Source organism: Heterocephalus glaber, unplaced genomic scaffold (genome assembly GCF_053883595.1).
Source record: "Heterocephalus glaber isolate CG9 unplaced genomic scaffold, H.glaber_assembly_v1.0 deba00000331, whole genome shotgun sequence".
In the NCBI taxonomy this organism is placed as follows: Eukaryota; Metazoa; Chordata; class Mammalia; order Rodentia; family Bathyergidae; genus Heterocephalus; species Heterocephalus glaber.
In genome coordinates, this window is record NW_028258142.1 from 36,245,834 (window position 1) to 36,264,571 (window position 18,738).

Genomic DNA, 18,738 nt, shown 5'->3' on the forward strand with positions numbered 1-18,738 from the left:
GTCTTCATGAGGAATAGCTGGTTAGGTGGAGCCTGCCTTCTAGGATCTGTGGTAGGCAGAAGAGTGGCTCCTAATGATGTCTACAGTTGAATCCCTAGAACTTGTGACTATGTTATCTTGTGTGGATAATGGGACTATACAGACATGATTCAGCTAAGGGTCTTGAGATGGGAAGATTTTCCTAGACTAACCTATTTGGATGGGCACAATCTGACCACCTAGCTTCCTAAAACTGGAGACCCTTTCCTGGATGTGCTCCGAGAGGGAAGGTTATCTACAAAAGAATGTTTAGACAGAAGCAATGTCATTGCCTTTGAAGAGGGAAGAGAACCAAGAGAGATTATGTAAAGGTGCAAATTTCCAATGATGAATGTCATTATATTGTATACCTAATGTACCAATTAAATTAATTTTTTAAAAAAGGAAAAGTCCACAAGCCAAGAAATGCAGGTGGTTTCTAGAAGCTGGAAAAGGCAAGATAATGGATTCTTCCTTAGATTCTCCAGAAAGGAACACAAATCTGCCAGCACTTTGCTTTTGGCCCAGTGAAACCTACATTAGATTTCTGACCTGCAGAACTGTAAGATAATAAACTTGTGGTGTTTAAGCCACTAAGTTTGTGGTAATTTTTTATGGCAGCAATAGAAACCTAATACAGACCTCATGAAGTAATGAAGAAGGAACCAGAAAAGAAATCAACAGGCTAAGGGCATCCAGGATTAATTTTGCAAGAGTGGAATCAGCCAATAATAGTTATGATGATGGTAATGAGAACCCTTGAATAGCACTTATATTTACCAAGCCCTGTTCCAAGACATGTATATATTAATTCATAGAATGCTCAAGCTAAATTTTGTTGTTGATATCATTTTACAGATGAGGAATATTAACTAACTTGCTCCAAAATACATGGATCCAGGATTTGAATCCAAGCTGACTGGCTATAAATGGATGTTCCTAACTGTATCATTCCATAGAGTGGAGAGTTCTACTTGCGAGTCCAGTAGCAACTTCCTGGAATCGTTATCTGCCTGACTTTGAACTGGTGAGTAGGATTTTGAGTGAAGAAACTCACAAGACCACTTTGTGGCATAAATGCCATGGAAGTGTCCTGGGAACTCCTCTGTGCTTGGGGAATAGAGTGGTTTGGGTGAACACTATTTAGGTAGCCAGAGGCATCCTGGCCAACACAGTTAGAAACAGTAGAGCTCATTTGCCCCTCACCTGATCTACAGGGAACGTAAGAGTCAGAAGATAGTGGAAAGGGGCTTGACTCTCAGGAGATTGGTATTTATTAAGTATTTCTCAAGTTCTGAATTATTTTTTCCCTCAACATTTAACTTGATTACTGACTTCTTTTTTTTTTTTTTTTTGGTGGTACCAGGGATTGAACTTAGGACCTTGTGTGACTGAGGCAGGTGCCAGAACCACTGAGCTAAATCCCCCGCCCATTGATTATTAACTTCTAACCTTCTGGAATTCAGGACCTGGTTTCTATCTGTGTCCAAAGGAACATCTACCAATGGGCCAAAGAGAAGAATTCAGTAAATGAATGAGCATTGGGGTCATGTCATATATTCTTGATCTTTTATTAAAGTGTGTCTGCTTCCTGAAAAGAATACAGGTGACTAATGCATGGCGTAAAAGCAGGGAAACACATACTTGTCAAACCAAACAGTATTTCTAAAAGTTGGACAGGGTCTTTGGGTGCTCTTTTTGAGGGTTTCTGCCCTGATCAGGAGTGATGGTGGGTAAGAGCTGTGTGCTCAGTGGAAGGCTGTGGAAACCTCTGGAGACATGGACTGGGCCAGGTGCCCAGCAGCTGTGTGATCACAGACAGTCACACGATAGGAATGCTAGACATTGAAGGGGTGGGTCCTAAGAGATGTGACATCATGCAAGGCATCTTCAGCCTAGCCAGATGTACTGGGTGTCTCCCTACATCCAGTGAAGTATTAATCAAGCACCTGAACTTACACAGTTCTGAATGTAATTAGCTTTCATATGTCAAATGGTGAAGAATAACATTTTTACATCAGGGTCTGGTGAGGGTGAAAGGCAGGAAAAAGTTCAAAAGAAAACCTTGTGATAAATACCTTGGAGTTTTAGTTACCCTGCAGGATAATGAAAGGTGACTCCTCCATGCCCAGCTGAGAGGGGAAGGGTCCAGCCCACATATGCTCATAAAGAAAGCTTCCTGTGTCCTGCCTTGGTGACCTAGCTTGACCTGTATATCACGAAGAGGCTATAATTCCCCGGCAGAAGCTATAAGAACCTGAAAGCCAATGCAGGCCCCACTTGGAAACAGTGGGTTTTATCCATGGAGACTGTTGCATTAAGGGGTAGCCAAGAGAGGGTGCACAGAGTGTTGGAAACAGCTCTACCTTTAGAAAATTTTCTGATAGCTGGGTATGGTGGCACAGGCCTATAATCCCCATAATCTGGGAGGCTGAGGCAGCTCAAGCCCAGCCTAGGCAACTTAGCAACTTAGTGAGACGCTGTCTCAAAGCAAAAACTGAAAAAGGGATGGGGTTATAGTTCAGTTCAAAGGCCCTGGGTTCAATCCCCAGTGCCACACACACACAAAAAGTTGCTGACAATTACATTTATTAAGATTCACCAGTGTCGTGGCAACTTGCCCATATATTCTTTCCCAGTGACCTTAAATATTTTTTCCTTTTCTTTTAAACCAAAATACAGTTCAACTTAAAAGAAAATGTTGTTGTACTACTAATAATAAATCACCCATGTTCTGTCACTAATGCAACCTCCATTGTCATTGTTCTTATTCTTAATCCCTTTAATCAATGACAGATTCTCTCATGTCTTATAGAAAAGACATCCTCAGTGAGAAAATGAAAATAGAAAAGGAAGAATTCTTCCACTATCTATTTAAAGTGATACAATTGACATTAAACATCTCACAAAGGATTTCTTCATATATGAACCTAGAACCTTTCTTTTTTTTTTTTTCCTGCAGTGGAATCCAGCCCCAAGGCTTGGGACAAGTTCTTTGAAATTTAGCAAATTAAAGTAACTAACATATGCATCTTGTTAAAGCAAGGAGCCAGAGAATGTGGCTGACAAGGGTATGGAAACAGCAGTACATGCCCACACACGTGAGGATTGGTGCTTTCCTCTACTGTAATCTGAGCCCAGTTGGCTTCCCAAACTGTTCTCCCACCACTGCACTGCACAAGCCTTGGAATCAGACCTAGCCAAGCTCCACAATCTGCTCTGGTTTGAATGTATCCCCTCGAAAATTCAGATTTTGCCATGTAGTGGTAAGAGTGGGGTAGTTTAAGAGGTGATTAGACCAATAGAGCTCCTGTTTCTTATGGAACCGAGTGCCTTATAAATGAAGCATCCCTTGCCTGGCTGGTCTTCTACCTTCTCTGATTGAAGATGCAAGAGGAGGATTATCACTGGACCAAATGCTGGTACCTTGGTCTTAGGCTTCCCAGCTACCAGAACTGTGATAAATAGCTCTCTGTTCTTTATAAATTACCCAGTCTGTGACATTCTGCTGCAGCACCACAAAGAGATGGAGGCACCATCTCTACTTGCAACTTTTCAGCATCTTCTCCTTTTCTCTGACCATCCAATGTTCACCTTTCATATATTAGCTATGGGGCTGTTGCAAAAGCCTCCTGTCTTTCACCAGTAGAGCATGGAATGATAATTCTTGCTTTCCTTAGCTATAAGAGGCTGAATGACTTTCTCACCAATGAGACAAAAAAGTCTAGTTTTCTTAGGCAGAGATTGGTTCTGAGAAGCATTTTTTTCTCCTTCTAAAGGGTAACAGTGCTGGCACCAAATTTTCTCCCTTTTCCCTGCCTTGAGTACAGATGTGAAGACTGGAGGTGCATAGCCTTCTTGTAGCAAATGATGAGGATGAAAGAAAGGGCAAGAGAATGCTCATCTCCAGTGTGCATCCACTGCTGCCTGCTGCCACATTCGTTCCAGGACAGAAAAATAAGCTCCTCTCTGTGTAAGTCACAGTAACCTAGGGTTCTTGTTTTGTTTTACTACTTGTAACCCAAACTTTTTTAACTGATAAAACATCTTTATCATCCTCCCATAACCAGTGTAACCTGAGAGGCAATGAACAGAGTGGATTCAAACAGGTCCTAGAGCCAATTATATTTTTAAATCCCACGTCTGTCACTTACCAGCTGTATGACCTTGGGCAAGTTATCTAACCTATATAAATTTCATTCTATAATGTGGAAATAACAGTAGTGTGTGCTTCATATAAATGCTAAAAGAAATAATGCACATAAAATACATAAACCATAAGCTAGCAGATGAGTGTCAAATAGCATTGGTTTTCCTGGTGGAGGTGATTCATTGATCCCCAGCATCAAGGGAAGATCAAAAGTTCAGGTTTCTAAACTTTTCCTGTTTCCCAAAGTGGTTTCCACTGATCTAGGTTTCAGAGCCATGCTCTGGCTCTATTGCATGGAGAGACAAAAACAATGCATATCAGTCACACATCCATTTGCCCTGCCTCTGTCTTCTAGGCCTCCACCCTGCAGCCAGTCACCTTAGCCATGACGAGTTTTCATAGTTGTTGTTATTGATCCCATAGCTGACATTGGGCCTCTTCCTACTCTACCCATCAGGGTTTCTTTGTCTTTGTTTCTGGCAATGCTGGGGATCAAACCTTAGGCCTCTTGAATGCTAGGCAAGTGTTGTACCACTGGGCTGCATCCCCATACCCTGCCCATCAGTGTCATAAAGGAGGAACTTGCAGCAGATGAAATAAGAGAGTCATGAATCCATTTTCCAACTCCCTGCTTCCCAGGCCTAGTGACCAGCCATCTCTGAGGCCCTGGCTGTTACCATGGCAGTCAGCCCTGAGACCCCACACGTCAGCCTCTTGGTCTCCATCACACTTCAAGGATGGGAAAAATAAATTTTTCAAAGAGTTTCCTTACCCCTTGGGACCTAGGGATTATACTGAAACTTTATTATTACTTTAAATAAATAAATTACTCCCTTGAGGCCAGATGAAAACATGCTCTTATTAAAGTTTTTAAAGGAGGAGTGGAATTAGAGAGAGCAAAATCAAAGGTGCCCAAACGGATTGAAGTGGCTCCTCAGAAGCTGACAGAATAGCAATTTGTATTTATATTATGTTTCTCATCAAAGGAGCATTTCACAAAGGCCTCGTTTCCCCAGAGCTGCCCCACAGATCTCAATTCAGAGGATCCTAGAGCTTGCCATGCAGGGTTCTCTGTCTTGGGGCTCTGTCCAAGGTGGCTGACCTCTGGCCCGGGGCCTGCAGGGCTAGCTGCGTCTCAGAACCTTTAGCAAAGCTGAGAGAGGGTTTCTGTGTCTGCAGGTCAATGGGAAAGAGAATAGCTGTCTCCCATGTAAAGATTCCTACTGGAAACTGGTCATGGAAGCCCGACCAGGGGAGGGAGGGGGTATCTACCTCCTATCAACACACACACACACACACACACACACACACACACACACACACACACACACACACCATGAAAACTCTTGGGAAGAGGAGCCTGTCTGGGGTTGAGTTAACTCCTCAATAGTCTGTTAGCAGAAACCAGTATTTCTGACTGTGATTTTCCCTGTATTTCTGACATGCTAGACAGTAATAGAGAATTTTTTCTTTCTTCTTGTTCTAAGAGGGAGACAAGATATCTTGCAAAAGATCCTATTTTGTCTTTGTCTCTTCAGTGCTTGGTATGTGGAAAGGGTTCAGTGTTCATCAGCGAAATGACTACATAAGTGAATTAGTGAAGGACCAGGTAGATAAATTAAATGAAAGGTAGGTCCAAGTTTTCAGGTAGGAATGATCACTTTGCCCCTGGGGAGCTGGATGGGATTTCACTCTTCAAACACAAAAGCAATTAAATAATGTGAGAAACTTTTATCGAAAATGTATTCTTTGTCTGGTACTATGATAAAAACTAAATACATTTTTAAAAGTTTTAAAAAAGTATAATCCTCACTAAAATCCTAACATCACTTTCCAGATGAGGGAACTGAAGTTCAGAGAAGCTGTGAGTTGTCCATGGACTTGGCATGGTCAAGATTTGAATGGAGCTCTTCCTGAGTACAAATCCATTCTTTTCTTCAGGGTCACGTGTTTGTTCCAAATTCAGTTTTGTCTCGTCTTTTCACTCTAAAGTTAACATCCGTACTTGGTCCATGAAAATTCCATATTTTCAGTGCCTTCTCTTATTTAGCAAAAATTCTGTATTTTCTTTAGAACTCAACCCCACCCTCAAATCTTCCAGTTTTCAGACTACATCCCAGTACAGCCACCAAAAACATATTTTATAAAGAAAGGCTGAAGAGTAGATTCAACAGCAATTAACAACAGTTTGGATAGTCTGTGTGACGGCACATGATGTCTACCACATGACTTGGGCTCTTTTCCTTCCTAAGCCTCCAACATGACCTCCATCTATCACTACCTGCAACACCTAAGGCAGGTCACTGCACCCCTCTATGCAACAGTTTTCTCATTTAGAGAAGTGAAGATGATAATGCAGACCCAAGTTCATAGTGCTATTGGAAGAGTTAAAAGCCTTAGTATAGAGGCACTGGCACGTAGTCATGCTGACCACGACGATGATCAAGGGTGGTGAGTGTGATGACTGAAGCACCTGCTTGAGGTCCAAGTGTCAGTCTCCATGAGTTGGTTGAGGCTTTGACTGAGACTGAGCTGGACTCCAAGGGTTTTCAGTGGTCCCAGCTGAGTGTCATTGGGGAAAGCAGCAGCTGACAGAGGGAGAGGCCTATGTGAGACCAACTTCTGGAGAGATTGATCCTTAGCAAGAGATCTAAGAAGTGTGAGATAAAAATGGGATCCAAATGGCTTGTAATATTTAAAAGAGATGATAATGGACAGTGATATCAGAAGGGCAGTAGGTGACGTTTGCAGCCTGAGTGCCTCTGTCTTGGATAAGCATTGCTCTTTCCCACCCTTATGTCCTTGCTCATGTCCCTCCAGGTGCTATCCAACCCTCAGCCTCAATGACCCCCCATCTTTGTCTATGACAATAGTGGCCATCTTTAAAGTCCAGTTAAAATTCAGCTGCTCTGTTGAATTCTTCTCCCTGCTGCACTCTGAGTGCCCTCTTCTTCCTCTGACCCCCTACGTCAGAACTGTGTTCCTCACATGTCAGTCTCAGTATGGTGCCCTCAAACTAATATTCCATTGTTCACGGTTGAGCCCTGATTATTAGTCTGCAGTTCTTCTGAACAGGAAGAACTAGTAAGGGTTTTGTATTCTAACACCAGGTCAATGTTGAGGCCAGATGAAGCTGATAACCAGTTTTCAAGCTAAATACTTGTTGGACAGACAGATAAGTAGCAACAAATTAATCCGGCAGGGCCCTAAAAGTTCATCCAGTCCAAATATTTTCATCTGAAATAAATGAGTAAACTGAGAATCAAAAGAGGTGTTTCTAGCTCAGTGTCATAGTTATTGTCACAAAGCAGCCACCTAGTATGGCTCTACTCAGACTATGGAAATGCTAAGATTTCTAAGAGAATTGAAGCCAAATTATGCTTTTCATCCTTTCCATTACTTTTCCCCTTCATATCTTTATCTTAAGGGAAATTCTGAGCTTTTCCGCTTCATTGGGAAAACATCCAGAAATGTTTTATTGTGAGTCTTACAAACTTTGCCTATTTTGAGCATGTACACTCTTCTCCATTTCACTCCATTGTGCTGAAATTCCTGCAGTTCCCCAAAGCCTCCATAGAAGCCTTTGCACATCTTTCCCGTGCCTCATTTCACTCTGCTAGCCTTTGCCTCCTTAGGACTTGTCTTTAAGATGATCACATACATGAAGTCACAAAGCCTCTGTTGAATGTTTTTACCAAGTACTAGGATTCTTTGGATTTTTCCTGGTGAGAGCCAGATTAGATTGCCATTTAGAGCCCTTATTTTATTGAGTTAGAACTTTTCTGCTTGCTTGACTATATTTGATCCCCAGTGTCACACTGAGTATCTGTCTGAGTTACACTTCCCCTGGAAGTGTTCTTCTTTGGGAGAATCCCTCCTCTTCTCATCCCACACATTTTTGAAATATTTTCAGAGGAAGGCTGCCATCTTGATAGGACTCTGTGTACCTTACTACAGTAATAAATGTGGCAGTGAGCACTATTAAAATATGGACTAATCAAAGTTCCTCAGTCTTATGCTACACAGATTGGTGCATGGGAGTCCACTTATGAAAAATGGGCCAATCAGGAGCTCTCCCATGGAATTTTCAAACTCAGGCTTAGGAGTAGGTACTCCCCTTAGTCTTTAATAAGACACTAAGGATGCACAGGCAGAGGTACTGGAAAGCCATGATTCTCTTCTACTAGAGTAGCTGTTCTGGAATAATAAAGCAGACTGAGAGAGAAGAGCAAAGACAACATTTGAAGAAAGAGAATCTTGACCATGTTTAATTCTTCAATTTCCCTGTCATCTCTGTCAGCTAAGTGGTTTGACCAGATGATGGTATTATAGGCTGAATTGTACTCCCCAAATTCCTATTTTGAAGTCTTAATCTCCAGTACCTCAGAATGTGACCATGGTTGGAGATAGACCTTTAAAGAAGAAATTAATTTAAAATGAGGGAATCAGAATGAGTCTTAATCCAATACACCTTGTGTCCTTATAATAAAGGAAAAAAGACAGACATAAAAAGCAGAGATGAACATTCACAGAGGGCAGGTCATCTGAAGACATAAAGAGAAGTGACTATTTGTTAGCCAAAGAGAGAGGCCTCTGAGGAAACCAACCTTGCCAATTCTGCCAACCCTGGATTGTGGATTCACAAGAAAATATGTTTCTGCTGTTAAGCTATGTGATATTATGTGGAACTTTGAGGGAAGTCTTGACAAGTGAATACAGATCTTTATCCTCTCTCTCTCTCTCTCTCTCTCTCTCTGCCACTCTCTCTCTCCCTCTCTTCCTTGTTGAATTAGTTCAAGATCAATTTTTAAGTCTTGCAATGAAAAGTAACAATACTGGGTGTCAAATATTTTGATCAGATGTAATGGCTGTATTTCAAATGTCTACAGGTCCTGTCCTGAGGCCCAAGGCCTGTAATAATAGGGAGATGAATGGGTTAATTCATGGATTCTTTTTGAACTCAGGTTAAGTAAAAATCAGATAGGCTAAAACTCTGCCTCAGTTTGATAAATTAGTGGCCACCTGAAGCATTTTGTTTGTTAAACAACTTTTCCCCTTAACAGAATCCAGAAACCTAGAACTGAGAACTACAAAACCAACTTGTGAGAGTAATAATGATTTGGATAACTGTGATTGAAAAAACACCTGACATTTCTTTCTGAATGGCCTCAAACATCTAGAAATTTCTTTCTAAGTTTGCCTTAGACAAGCTCTTCTGTAAGACAAACACGTGTAGTCAGTCAATTGCATGAGACCAAATGATTTGATTTAAATAGAACTGGATGACACTTCCTTCTTGGGGGAATTTTTTCAAAATCAGCTACTTGCTTACTACTAGGAATAGGCATTTCTCGGGTCTATTCTGAATAATTTAAAGACCAATATCATTCCTTTTTTTTTTCCATTTACTAGTGTTTCCTGGGTTCTACATTAGACCCCAATTCATTCACCACATATCTACTGCATGCCTACTGGTCATCAGAAAACAAAATAGCCTGACCACATTAGCTTAGTTTCCTGTAGAAAAACTAGTATTGAGGTAAAATTCAAAGCAGTATTCTACAAGAGTCAGCCTTGGAGACCACTTCTCCATTCTACCTCTCTTTTAGCACTTGGGATTGAATCCAGGTCCCTCACACTGAGCTACATCCCCAGCCCTTTTTATTTTGGTGACAGGATATTACGTTGCCCAGGTGGAACTGGAAAGTGCAATCTTTCTGCTTTAGCCTCCCACAGTGCACCAATGTGGTGAATTTGGAGATTACTTCATAAACATTGAATAACTGTATGGTCTACTACTACTTGATTTTGTTGGTTGGTTGGTTGGTTGGTTTTCCTCTTCTTTATTCACTATAGCGCACTCATTCTATTCCATTGAGAGGATTCTCTTGTTCCTCAAATATGGTTTCTCAATGTATTCTCCTACCTTCGTGTCCCTCAATTAACCCCACTACTTGTTTTAAAGCAAACTAAAGATATTTACTCTGGACAGTTTGAAAAATAAAAGTTTAAAATATTGGGAACTTTAGAAAGTAATTGAAAATCTTTAGGAACTGATAACTCAGGTTTTTGAAAACATGGAAATGGGAAACTGATTTTTTACTGCTTTTTGCTCTTTTACAAATGGATCTTCTCCATGAGGCTTATTTAGCCCCCTGAATATTTTACCTGTGACTTTGGTAACTCCTTTCACATTTTCACCTTCGCATCTTCACTGCATTCTTTGAGTCCTCCATGTGAACTTGCTTCTAACAAAGGATTTTACTATTCTCATATTTTCTTGCCTCATAGAGCAAAAGATTATGAGGAATATTTTATTTAAATAAGATTATTTAAATAACATCACTATGTCTTCTACAAAAAGGTATATAAAAATATTGAAATTATTTACTACATCAATTTCTCAGAGTTCTTTATGTACAGACAAGATACACGCTTAAGCTCAGCTAAAGGAATTTCAAAGCAAAAATCAAACAAATTTCCTGAGTGAGAATATAAGTGTCTTTGTCCAAACAGTGGGAAAATTGAGGCAAATTTATTTATCTGTGGATCGCAATCCACTCAATTCAGAGCTCGAGAAAACCCACTTTTTCACTTTTCCAGATGTTCTCCTTTTTGCTATCTTCTTACACATTTTACCTTGTTTTAATACAGAACATTTCAAGGCATTACTAAAATTATAACTAAGAAAATGATTCTGAGTTTAGATGTGCTTGGAAAACATTGAGGAAAATAAATTAAGTATTTTAAAAGCAGCAGACTTTTCTCAGAGACTTGTAAAGCTTCTGTACTAAGAGAACCTATGAAGGATGCAACACCCATGAGTTTGTCTGACTTATCGGGCCCCTTGTGTGCTGAGCATCTTTTAGGATTAGTGGCAAGGGAACACTGGCTTGATAACAGAAGCCACTTCAAAGACTTAAAGAAGAAAATGTAAATATATAAAAAATTTTGTTTTTCTTTTAACACTCTAAGTTACTACTTCACTTACCATCACAACTAATACCTGCCTGGGAAGAAATACAATTTCTAGTTTGCAACATATGGCATATTCTTTTTTAAAAAGGACTGTACTCAAGGCCTTAAGCCAAATAGAAAGAAAATTGGGGTTTAAATCCATAAAAGACAAAAACAAAAAGAAAGAAAGAAAGAAAGGAAGGAAGGAAGAAAGAAAGAAAGAAACAAAGAAAGAAAGAAAAGAAAAGAAAGAAAGTCAGTTTTGAAAGCAAGGCTTATCAAAAAAGAGTCTTTTTTGAATTCCAAAAGAGCTCTTTGCCAGTTCAGAAGCCAAGCTTGGCAAATTCAATGACAGAATTTTACCCAAACTCACAGTATAGAGAAGAGACAAAAGTAGAGATGTTCCCATTAGATAAGAATTGGAGAAAGAATTCCCAAGAAGGAGAAGAGGGCAAATGCCCCAGGGTAAGAACTAATCTCATTTTCAGTTGGGCTTGGGTCAAGGTGGGAAGTGAGTTGACCGGAAACAACAGACCAGACAGGATAGGTCTTCTAAAACAACCAGGCTGTAGCTGTCTGTCCAAGATGGCTAGGAGAAGTTGTAAATAGATGGGTCTGGGAGACCACTGAGCCCACATGAATGTACATTGCATTCAGGGGCCCTTTGAGTCTCCATTTACCCTAGATTGTGGTTTGGGGGATACAAGGATGCTGAAACCATGCAACACCAAATTAGATGAGATAGCTAAAAATGGAAAGACCTCTCCTACATGCATATACTTTAGTGACTATGGGTTTTAATCAGCCCATGATCACAGAATACCAAGTAAGATAAGTCACATTGGGCAGACATCAGCACAGAGGGTGCAGGAATCAAACCAGACCAACTTCTCTGGTGGCCAGCAGTGAGGATAGCACACAGGGCATCTCTTAGCCCCTGGAGGACATCAGTGCTGCCTGCAAACATCCAGTCATCTTGGAGTGGGACACACAGACTCTTCATGTGAAAAGGGAAATAACCTCAACTGAACATTTAAACTTCAAATTAACCAAATATTTGCCCAAATTAGACCAAATTATACCTAAGACCTACTCTAAAAGGAAAGGTCAAAGTATGAGGAGAGTAATAAAAACTTATCTTTTTTGATCCATTTTAACTTAGAAGATGTAAACCTTCACACGTTTAGCATATCTAATGACAAGTAGGCTGGAGTATCTTAGAGATTTGTGGTATGCTTTATGCTGTATGCAATAGGTGTCCCCTAAAATATGCTATATAAAGAAATAAAAGGAAGAAAATATTGATTATGGATTCCACCAAAGTCCAAAATGAATTATAAAACAGATAGATTTAAAAAAGAATATCATAGGAAAAGTCATAGAGAGAGTCATGGAAAAAATTGGTCCTAATAGGACTAAGTCTTAGAATAGCAATAATCATGGCCACAATGTTTCCATGAAGCTTTCTGTCTATAAGCCAAGGCAAATATCTATCTGTTCTAGTGAAGTCCCATGAAAGTAATATGTGACTCTTCAAATATGTTTGAACATCTCTCTCTTTTAAAGGAAGAAGTCTGGAATGTCTCATATCTGGATATATCTCTTGGGGGATTAATGTCCTCTCCTGGGTCAAACTTGAGCTCTCCTTATCCTTCTGTGAGGCAACAGTCACCAAAAAATGATTCTTCCTCTTTTTTCTCTTTCCAATTCTCTTACATTATAATTCACTTTGCTTAAAGAAGTCATTGAATGTCCATTTTTCTAATTCAGGACTTCAAAAGGAGAAAAACTAAGGCCAATTTTAGACATAGCAATACACAATCTTAAAAGTTGAGAACCAGGCCTGGGGTGTTGTAATGACAAAGTGAGCAGACGGATGGTTTTCTCTCCATGCAGAAGATGAGGTGGATAAGACTGTTCACCATAGAACTCTGCAAGCAGCACCATGGAAAGCAGGGGAATATTGATTCTTAGTCTTAAGTTCATAAATAATTAATAAGTCCATTTAAAGATACAAGCATTACTATTTTTCCCTGGCTCAATAGTATTCAAAAATTCATTATATTCAGTATCCCATAAAAAGAGACTTCACATCTTCCAAGGAGTCACTCATTGTTCCTCCTTCCCCAAGACTTCCCTGACCATCCAGCCCTCACCAGACTCCTTTCTCTGAACTTCAAGAGCATTTATTGCTTGTAGCACTGACTGGGATTAAGCTGCTATATACCTTTTTTTTTCTTTAATAAACATAATTCCAATAGATAGTAAAACCCTCCAGGGTAGAGAATCATGTTAAATTCCTCTTACTATCCCCAGTTCTTAAGCTGGAGCCTGATCCACAGCTCATAAACGTTCAGTAAATGCTTGTTGTTAATGATGATATGTTTTGGACACATCTGAAACATAATCTGGATAAACACAATACAGGAAAAGTGAAAATCATCATCTAACAAACATGCAAGCCAAGAAATCAATATGAGAGCTGTCTGAGCACCAAGTGAAAGACAAAGTAACACCCTCCTCCCTGCTCCAACATCCAACATGGTGATGGATGATGCTACATAAAATTATCGATAAAGACCAATGTAGTCACAATGATTTCTGAGAAGGCGCAAGAAATATTAGATGCAGAATGTAACATTACAACAAAGGCAACAGAACAGGGAGGCCAAACATAGCAAAACAGATGCATTCAGTTGATGAAGAACCTCTTTGCAAAGAAGTAGCTTCAAGTACAACGAAAGCATGGTGTTTTCACTTCTTCCCATTCTATCTTCCCAGCTCAGAGACTGATTTTTCACCAGTTGCCTCTGAATCCATGAGATGCCCAGCACTTGTCCCTTAAACAAGGGGACAAGAAAGCAAACTCAGGCATTTAACCGTTGCCAAAACAAACCCAACCCTTTCGCGTGAGTTAAGTTCTCACAGTAAGAATGAGGTTGAGTAAAGTCACACAATTCTTATATATGTACACAAGAAAACATAGAACACTTGATTCCTTGTCTGGATTTCTGTCTTTTTGCACAAGGTTTGGGTTAAGTTAGTAGCAGAAAGTTTGTGCCAAATCTATCCTAGTGATGACCCTCATTTTGTCTTTCTCTCTCATTTACCTTTCTCTAGCATACCCTTTTTTTTCATCCAGGAAGGGACACTTAGAAAGCTCTACTGTGTTTAGTGAAAGTATAGCAAACATATTAAGCACTAGTATCAAAATGACTGATGTGAAGCAGAAATCAGACCAATCTAATTGTCCCTGGGCCCTGGCCAACACCTGAGGTGAGGGTGAGAGGATGTGGACCACAGGTTGATGTTTTCTCTCAAAATTGTATTTGCCCTGCTATTACATGATCAGCCCAGATAGAATGATTATTTTAATTATTCACTTCATTGGAACTGATTTGACTTATTTTCAATACCATTTATTAGCTCTTTGGTTTAATTAACTAATCTACAACCTATGAATTAGTACATCTTCTCCTTACATCATCTACATCCATGCTTTTCAGTCACCTTCAAAATCTTGAATGAAATAATGAACTTGTACAATTAATTGGTTATACAGACACAACTCTAGGGACCTGATTTTTCTCCAATCTTAGTAATCCTTTCAGTGTATAAAATCCAGCATATAAAGGAAATAGAGATTATAATCCATAGATTAATTGATGGATAATAGCAATGATTTCTCAAACCAAACTATAGCCAAAGGAAGACCAATGCCATCATCTGTCTTTGAAACAATTGGCCTATGGCATCTTTCTGTGGGCCGGAATTCTCATTTAAAAAAAAGAGGTTTTGTTCCAGGAAAAAAATGTATCAATTATTCCCAAATTTAGTGAATGCAAGAACCCATCCTTATAAGATATACTTTTCCTTCGAGGTTCTGGAAACATAGACTTGAAATGATTGGTATACTCACAATCATTCAGGTCCTGTTGATACAGTGGGCTGAGGTGCTCTATCCCTTTTCCTTATATGTAGATAGAAGTGGGAACTTCTTGGTGAGATGAACTCACATCCAGACACACCCAGAAAGAAAACTGGAAAGGGTCTAAATAGAAACACAAAGAGGCTCATTCAGCACGGTTATTCTTTAGGATATGGAGGCAGCCCCCATATCCTGTGAAGGAGTAATGGTTAGAGCCGGCAAGGGACACTATGGGGTGAAAGATGGGATTTCCCAGCTAGATGGCACTAGGACACATCTGTGACATCCATGGGTGCTATTACTAGGGCAGAACAGAGAGATACAGTTAGCTTTCATACTTCCGTAGACATACTTCTGTAGACAAGGTCCCATATGGAATATAGATTAAAGTGAGTATAGGTGGGTATGCCATATCTTCTTAGGTACATTGCTACACTGGATGGTCTACCTGGAGTGGCATATGTGTTGTTCTTATGCATATGTAGATATGAGCATATACAAATATCCTCATACACAGATATGGGTCAAAAGAGGCATAGACATAGATTGACGGCTATTGTTATAACAAGTGGACATCAAGTTTGAAGAAGGAGATTAGCATCTGCTGAGTGTGTATTGTATGCTAAGCCTTTTTATACACTTTTTCATTTAACCTTCATAGTAGCTATAGAAGGTAGCTATTATTGCCCCACATTTACCAAAGAGGAAACTTGATGGATTTCATACAATTTAAGGAGCTTGCCCAAGGTCATAAAACTGGATAGTTACAGGGTCTGAATTAAAATACAGTTCTGTTGAACTTCATAACTGTAATATAGTCTTCAAAACCATAATACAGTCATGCCTCACATCACATAGACTTGCTATGGTTTCTTGTAATGTGCAAATTAATTCCAGGGAATATGGTTTGTGGTATGTTTGCACAAACAATACTGACATGTGCATTACACAAAATGAAAATAACATATATGCAAAAGTTTGATCTGGGTTGGATGGCGAACATATATAAAAAGTTAAATACATAAAACATTCCACTTTTCCCCTTTTTACCTCAAGATAATTATTAAAGAACCCCATCATAGAAAAATACACAAGAATGAATTCCAATATATAATTCAATAAACTTAAGAGTCATTTAAAGAATATTAAGCTTATTTTAAAGTTGACATATCAAATCCACATGTATACATAATTAAAGCCATTCACTATTTGCCTGAAAATGCTTTAGCATTAAGGTAACAACATGAATTCCAGTTATATTTCCTCTTTATGTTGTAGGAAAAGCCATTTCCATTGAGATTGTTGATGCTTACTCGCTTAACTATGGTCCATTGTCATTGAAGACTTGGTGATCTTTGAGTAGCAATCTTTCAATTATTTTCTTGTCTAGAAAGTAAATTGCTTTATAAATTGTGTTTCTGTGAGACAGATTAAAGAAAGAAGTATATACATTGAACAAATAGCAAAGTGTCTGGCAGAAAAGTGCTAAGTAGAAGTCACTGATGGTGTTTATGACCATAAAGAAGAAGAAAAGGAACCAGAGGAGAGAGAAGGAGCTGAAGGAGGAGAGAGATATAAGAAGATAGGAGAAGAAGAAGTAGATGGGATTCTGGGGAGACAGAAACAATGAAAGTGAAAATTTGCAGTTCTTTTCTTAAATGTCAAAGTTTTACCCTGAAAGCAACGAAGATTTGAAATAAAAAGGAAATTTAAATATTTGTCAGGCACCTTACAAGTCATCCTATTCTTCATTATGGATATTGGGCAGTTCTCTGTTTTTATCTGAGATTGATTAGCATTGCTGTAAGCCAAAGAAGAATGTGTTGAGAACTGAAGCCATGACAGAGATTGTGGAATTGAAAGTCAGAGAAAAAAGCAAGCAGCACTCCATCAAGTTGTACTTTGGGTACTGGAAAATATGTATATTGTGCTGTTTACAAATCATCATTTTTGCCCCCAGGTAAAGGTGAACTCTGGCACTCCAACGCCAGATAGAAGCTTACTCTTAAGATAGAGGGATTTTTTTTTTTTTGAATGTTTCAGATACCTAACAAACTCTATCTGAAAGGACAGGTCAGCACCTAGGCAACTGGGGGGGGGTATATGTTGTCATTAAAAGTAAAATTTCACTTAGCAAATTTCCTAAGTGGATTTTTGTCATATTAGGCCCCAGTCTTTGTCTCTTTCATTTATACTGGGGAACACTGAAAATTGAATTAATAAAACTTAGCAATCATAAAAAGGCTACCATTTATTGAACACTTAGGATATGCATGGCATTACTCTCCATGTTTTATATCATTTTATATGCAATATAACTCTATAAAGAAGGTGCCATATAGAGATGAGAAATATGAGGCCAAGAGAAGTTAAGTAACTTGGTTAAAATCACACAAGTAGTAGGTGACAGAGCTAAAACTCAAACCCAGGGGCTAGCTAAAGCCAGAGCCCTTTCTATGGTCTACATTCTGTGCTTAGCTGATGTCTGGAACACCTGTATTAGTGCCTGACACACAGGAGGCACATAGTAATGCTCGCCCTTGGTTGCTTTCAGGAAGTATTGACCTTGAATTGTTACCTCTTTCAGCAAATTCTATTTTAACATGTGTACAGTTTGGGAGAGTATTATATTTCTGTTTTGGAGACCCTGGATCTTAGCTTAGAATTCTAGCACTGGGGCCAGGGATTTAGCTCAGCCATGCCATGCCAGCCTGGCAAGCACAAGGTCCTGAGTTCAATTCCCGGTTCAAAAAAAAAAAATCTAGCATCATTCCCCGAGCTCAAGAAACCACGAGTTGAGAGGTCAACAGTTCAAAGTTGCCTACAATTGAGGAAGTGAGAAGGAAGACATCCGAAATTCCTTTTCCATCCCATTCTGGCACATTCATACTTACATAATCACATGAAGGTAGATAGACAGACAGATAGATAGATAGACAGACAGACAGACAAATAGAATAGGGGGGCTCCAAAGCTGGCCTTATTTCCAGTAGATAGTCTCCTGAGCTATTAGAGAACTGTAACAAATTGTAGCAATACCACAGTAGCCACCAATTAATCATTGTCTCTGTAAGAAGACATACCAGTCAAGGAGAGCTGGTGTTTGAATAAATCCCTTTTTTTTTTTGGTACCAGGAATTGAACTCGGGACCTTGCACTTGTGAGGCAGGCTGTGGAACCACTGAGCTAAGTCCCTGGCCCATCCCTTTGTTTTTTATTTCCAGTCAATTTTTCTTCTTGTCCTAGGATAGCAAGATGATTGAAAAAATAGAGGCCCATAGATGCCTAAGGTTCACATTAGAATATAACTCACTAGAATGTAGCTTGTCTGTTTCTTGGGCAAAATACCCTTTGATTAAAACATTTCCACTGACTCTGAAAAATGCCTTACTGGATAAAAGTGTGTATGGGGTCCTAATCAGTTAAAATATTTAGGAAATGCAACGTTCTCTGTCACCCTTACAGAAATGTAAAATGTGTATTTTGCATAATAAAATTTCCCACAAATCCTGCCATAAATTTTTAACTTAATTTCACTCATAATTTTCATGCCTTTTGGACAATATTTTTATTGTTTATTTTATTATTTTTCCAACCTTTAAATACCTATTCATATCCAGAGGTACTAGTATTCTTGAAATTAATTTTGAATCACATTGAAAAAAGATTCAGAGCGATTTCTCAG

General features: G+C 39.2%; 1 protein-coding gene and 1 long non-coding RNA gene across 5 annotated transcripts in view; one reads left to right on the forward strand and one right to left on the reverse strand.

Moving 5' to 3' along the window:
• The window catches only part of Slc14a2 (solute carrier family 14 member 2), a 431,234-nt gene that overhangs the window by 406,835 nt on the left and 5,661 nt on the right, over positions 1-18,738 (reverse strand). For all 4 annotated transcript variants that reach the window (XM_087193188.1, XM_087193186.1, XM_004855073.3 and 1 more), the window contains exon 2: positions 15,045-15,176. The gene's annotated coding sequence lies outside the window, so the exon portion shown is untranslated. The remainder of the gene's footprint in view (positions 1-15,044; positions 15,177-18,738) is intronic.
• Positions 883-18,561, forward strand: LOC110344014 (uncharacterized). Its single transcript, XR_002386281.2, has 3 exons — positions 883-1,045; positions 3,849-3,991; positions 16,483-18,561. It is a non-coding gene; the product is annotated as an uncharacterized LOC110344014 (long non-coding RNA).